The following is a 6,343-nucleotide window of genomic DNA, read 5'->3' as shown; positions in this document are numbered from 1 at the left end:
GTGTGTGTGTGTGTGTGTGTGTGTGTGTGTGTGTGTGTGTGTGTGTGTGTGTGTGTGTGTGTGTGTGTGTGTGTGTTTGGTCATCATCTGAAAAATAATTTTGGCATTTTTTGTTGTTGTTTTGCTCACGGTCTGTTCTCCCCTGCAGTGCAGATGGCTTTGGTTGTTGTTGTTGTTGTTGTTGTTGTTGTTGTTGTTTTTTCCAGAAATTTCAAGCACGTTTGATTTATACATAAATTTTTATTTATGTATCATGAACTGTTCCCATGGAGACAGTAACTGATATCAGAATCTCAGTGGTTTTCTTCTTCTTTTTTTTTTTTTTTTTTTTTTGCAACGGGACGTTTCTACACTAGCACCACGAGCATGACAAATAAAGAAAACAAAGACCATCATCATCATTATGACGATATCAATTATAATACTAAGAAGAAGAAAGAAAGACAGAAGAAGAAGACTACAGCTAATAGCCAATTTCAACGATCTCAGTTACAGTTCGATAACAATTTCGTTGAAGGAAATAGTCCCCATGCCACTTCGATGTTTTCCATTGTTCCCTCCTTTCTTCACATTCTGTATACCTCTTTCATCCTGTCCCCCGCACCCCACCCCTCCTCTCGCCACCGTCTACACCTCCGTTACCAAGCCCACACGCCATCCTATCCGTCAAACCGCTTAAAAGTTACCACTATCTATCACTAAACGCAAGCCTGAGAATCACATCTCTCTCTCCCCTTCCTTCCCCCACCTCCACTCTCTCTCTCTATTCCTTCCACGCCTCCTCCTCTCCCCCCCCCCTTTCTCTCTATCTCTCGATTTCCTTCTCTCTGCGAGTCGTGCAAAGGAAATTGCGTTTGTTAAGATGTTTATTATCATCTATCTTTGCATACCAATATACCAATCTCTCTCTCTCTCTCTCTCTCTCTCTCTCTCTCCTAGTCCCCTGTCCGTCCAAAAGAAAGTGGTCCAGACGGTAAGGAGGTGCAGAAGTTCTTGGTGATCTGAATAACAAATAGGACGGTTTTGTGGCGGAACGGGGAGGAGGGGGCGGAGGGTGGGGAAACAATTATTATAACAAGGGGGTTGGTGGAAGGGGTGTGGGGGTGGGAGCTAGGAAGCCCAGACAGATCACACACACACACACACACACACACACACACACACACACACACGCACGCACGCACACACACATCTCGCTCGCTCCGACCAGAAACTGATAAAGAAAAGAGAGAGGCAGATAGGAAAGAAAGGCACAGTGAAGTGAGGGATGAGGAGAGACAGAGAGAGAGAGAGAGAGAGAGAGAGAGAGAGAGAGAGAGAGTGTGTGTGTGTGTGTGTGTTTATCGCGAACTTCATAGTTATCTCTGTGTGTGTGTGTGTGTGTGTGTGTGTGTGTGTGTGTGACCATGCGTGTGTGTTCTTGCTCTTTGTTTCTCTCCGGTTGAAATAAAAAATCGATGTTGTGAGCAGAATGATATGAGGAAAAATTTTTCCATCAGGGATTGTTAACAGACGATACAATGTCTGTACACTCGGTGACCCGAGGGGAGAAAACTCATTTCCATTTACAGCCTGTTTGCCTCGCCTCCCACCCTCCTTATCCCCCCCCCCCCCAAAAAAAACAACAAAAAAAAAATCAAAACATAAAACAACAACAACAAAATCCCTATGGACTCACTTTTGCCGGTCAGTTGATGAAATAATCAAAAGTCGATTAGCGAACAATTTTCATGTCTTAAAAACCTGACTATGAAATTTAAAACGGAGATTCTATAGTATGAAATCGATAACTGTCTATTATAAGCTGTCTCCTATGTACATGTTTTATAAATTCCAAGAGCCTGCATGAATTCTCCGTTACTTACAAAACTATAAAAAAAAAAAAATCGTTTTATCAACTTAATGTATGTTATAATGAGTTGTACAAGAAATGTTTTCATGAAGGGACTACTCAAGTTAATGGTGATGCGATGGAGACATGATAGTGTTCTGGATGTCTGTCGGCAAATATTAGAGCGACAGATGTCAAATGAATATTTATGTATCATGTACACAACACAACAACAGCAACAACAGTAGCAGTAACAATAATAGCAGCAACAAACGCAACAATAAAAACAATGTATTTGGTTTAGAAGATATACATGGCAAGAGCCCAGCTGACTGCATAGGCTTAAGGTCATAGCACACGTAACAAAGACAGACAGATGGATGTCTAGATGTTGATTCCCTCGATATTCTTTGTGGGGTTTCCATGGACCCTCCATACAACAACCCAGTACTGTCCCGTGTACCCAATGCATAATTATCATTCTCCAGTTCCTGTTTGCCGGGTAGTACAGTAGCAACAATCAACACAGCACGGATGACAATGTGCTGTCCGATTCACAGCAACATCGTCACCACGCACGTCCTGTCTCATTCCTACACTGATCACATCTGGCACTGACATAGTCACGGAGACAGCAGTGGAACCCCTCGCCTCCCTTGTGGTAACTGTTCAGGACCACCAGCACCGTCCAGAGCAAGCAGTTATCCCCAGGGCAGATTACATGTCACGAACCTTGTCCGAAACATGAGCGTCAAGCACCGTGAGCTCTCAGGCACCTATAGCGAGCACACATACATGTGGAGTGTTGGCCCAGTGGTAATGCGTCCGCCTAGGAAGTGAGGGTATCTGAGCGCACTGGTTCGAATCCCACAGTCGTCTTTATCCTCCCCCCCCCTCCACCAAATCTCCAGTGGTGGTCTGGACGCTAGTCATTCGGATGAAACAATAAACCGAGGTCTTCTGTGCAGCATGCACTTAGCGCATGTAAAAGAACCCACGGCAACAAAAGGGTTGTCCCTGACAAAATTCTGTAAAGGATGCGCTTCGATGGGAAAGCAAATAAAATTGCAGGCAGAATCAGAATCAGAACACGACACGACGATGCGATTGCTTTGGAAACGAATCATGAGGTTTATGTGATAAAGATGTCAATGCCTAACCAAGAGATATTTATTTTCCATCCTCTTCTTTCCAGGACTGCTTCCTCTGATTGTCATTATATTATCGATTGCTGTTGTACCCACTCCACTCAAGAATCACTTTATATATAATGCGATAGTTACATGGTTTCCAAAGCCAGCCTTTAGTTTTGGATGTCTGCTAACGTTACTGTCAAACAACAACGAAGACCTATTTGCAAATCTGTAGCGTACCGAACCGCAAGAAAGGAATGTATCTTCGATGAACTAGCACTTATACAGCAAACTTTCTCTCTCTCTCTCTCTCTCTCTCTCTCTCATATCGGTCTGAATCGATCCCGCTCACTCCGCTGGCGCAAGCGACGAGACTGAGAAAACAATCGCAAACAAACTGCAAAAATAAAAGTTGATGACTACTTCAAATGCATACACACACGGGTCATTCCAACACTGTGTCAGTAAGAAAAAAAAAAACTTTCGTAAAAGCTTATAGCGTCTGCACAATGGTGACATTTTGATACTGCCGATGGCATGAACGTATAATTTCACAGCGAGCTGTTCGGGAAAATTTCGCGTATGCCTCAGTGGGCCTAGTGTTATGGAAATGTGTTCCGGCCATTTGCATTCTGAGATATAGCCAACTGACTGGCAGACAGGAATGGAGACAGATTCGTGGACGCATGGTGTGATAGATAAGATCATAGATCCATTTAGGTGATTTACCGTTGAAGTAATGTCCTTCAGTGGAGCGAAGTCGATGAGAAACTGACGTGAGGATCCCGAGTTGGCACGTCCAATGAACCTCTGGCTGTCCAGTCAGACCAGACACATGACTATCACACTGCTATTCTTTCTTCCTTCTGCCCCCACCCCCATCCCCCCCTTTACTGATGGGGTGGGTGGCCCTCTTATCAGGAATAACCTCGCACCTTATACATAATCCTGAACGACTACAGGGTTCGTGACAAGAGAGGGAACTCTGACCTCGGTAGGCTCTGGGAGGTAGCCCAGCGAGTTAAATAAGGGGAGGAAATCGTGCTGCAGGAACTGGGGATGACTGGTGCCAGTGCAGTGACTTCTCCAGTGGAAAGCAGCACAGTGGTTATCTTCAGAGAGTCATCTTCAGACTGAGAATTATCTTTCAGACATGACCCGCTGACAGGGATGATGTGCAGATTTCTTTTCGGCATAAAGAGATATTAGTCAGTATGGAAAATTAATAACTGTTATCGACATTGTCTTACTTTACAGACTGGTCTGTTTCTGTATGTCCTGGTGACATTTGATTTATGGCTGCATAGTCCATCCTGGTGGCAGTGTGTTTTCTGTCAGTCACACGGAAGCTGTATCACATTTTCTTCTAAGCAGGAATGAATAGCTATTTTGGAATACTTTGAACTGTCCAGTTGAACAGCTGAGTTTTAATTGACCAAACTGCACTGGTCGATTCCGGTATGGATGTGTTGTCATTGTCGCCAGTCATCATGTCCGACTTGAACAGCCATTCTTTTCCTGTCTGACAGGTGTAATCCTACCCCCCACCCCCACCCCACCCCGAAAACAGAGTGTGACTGGTATGACAGTCTACATGGCAAGGGTAAAAACGATCATACACGTAAAAACTAACTCGTGTATACGAGTGAACGTGGGAGTTGCAGCCCACGAACGAAGAATGAATGAATGAATGAATCTTTATTTTCCAACGGTGAAGATATTAGCACTTTGGCCGACTTACACATCTGCCGTTGTTCTAAGAGACACACAAACATGTACGCATATAAATGTAGTTAATACTTAATACATGTATAATGCACGAGTATAACACAGCGTCAAACTGAGAGACACAACATCGCTCACATCTGTACAGAACGGAAGCGAGTAACACACACACGCACACACACACTAACACACACACACACACACACACACACACACACACCAAGGGAAAAACAACAACAAAACCCTAGCATGAACGCTACACATGAATGATTCAAGTGAAATTAACACAGAAAAGTAATGATAAATTTTTAAACACAGATGTAAGAGACATAAAAGACAGCAAATAAGGCGACGGGTAATAGGGATATGGACAGATAGACACATTATGTGAAAGACAGAGAGAGGGAGAGACAGAGGGGAGAGAGAGGCAGAGACAGACAGACAGACAGACAGAAGAAGAAGAAGAAGATTGTTACCCGTGTGAAATTAGCTTTCCTTTGCCTACCTCTTTGTTTAAAGGAACTGTGTACGAAGTTCATTGATTTTATCAAACCGTACACCAAAGCAGACGTGCTGAATTATCTTAAAAAATCATCAGTCGATGAATTTGTTTACATGTTTTAGTTTTCATGGCTTTTGGTTCAACTTTTAAAACAGAGAGCTTGCAAAGGCTAGCTCAACGATCGAGCGACAAGGAAGCAAAGTTAGCATGGGTAGCGTATACCCATCCCTTCCTGAGATCACACAAAATATGCAGAAAGAACATGCACATGAAAGCTTATATCTCTCTGGTCTACATTAGTTAGGGGCATTAGCAAGGGAAATGAAACGGCTGTCCTTTCTCCTTTACTGAACTGTGCAGATTAACCATTGTCCAGCCAGGCGAAGCTGCTAGGACTGACTGACCAAATGACGAGCTGTCTCTTCGGAACCCATAATTATACCTAATATTCCGCGTGATCGTGCAGAAAGTGTTAACATCGTTAACAGCAGAATGGACACTTCCTGCATTGCCGCGGACTGCTCCTCGTTTGCTTTGCTAATGTCTCACCTTGTCACCTTGCACTGTGATCAAACCAGAAAGCAGAGGTACACCTGAAAATACTCTGCTCTTGTTTCTCATTAACACAATCTGCTAATCATGGAGATTGACCGTAGTTGGGTCCCGTGAAGAGACTTGTTTCGGTGTTGCTGCAACAACAGCTGTCAGGTTCATGTATATGGATGGAGATCTCTTTTCGGCAGCGAACAATATCCCAGATTGGGGAAACGATATCATCCCAGGTGAACGGAACTATTTAGCACCTTGTATGGGATTCCATCTCTTCCTGTTTGACAGTAGACCCCCATGCCCCATCCTTCCCTAACACCTAAGGCGTGTGCCATGCATATAGCTGGAGTATCGCAGCAGCAGCAGCAGCCATAGCTATAGCGATGGTAGTAGATGTAGTAGTGATTTTGGAGGTGACAGCCGTAGTTTTCGAGGTAATAATGGTGATTTTTGGTGTATAAAAAATATTACTATAATTTTGCATAACCCAAGGCTTCGCGATCTGTTTAAAGATCCAGTTAATGCCTGGTTTGCATGGTGGACAATACTCAACGCCTCTTTATCGAAGTCAAGGAAAAGATTTGCCATGACTATTAGGTCTCT

Source organism: Babylonia areolata, chromosome 2 (assembly GCF_041734735.1).
Source record: "Babylonia areolata isolate BAREFJ2019XMU chromosome 2, ASM4173473v1, whole genome shotgun sequence".
In the NCBI taxonomy this organism is placed as follows: domain Eukaryota; kingdom Metazoa; phylum Mollusca; class Gastropoda; order Neogastropoda; family Buccinidae; genus Babylonia; species Babylonia areolata.
The sequence above is the reverse complement of the archived record's forward strand: the minus strand, read 5'-3'. Positions refer to the sequence as shown.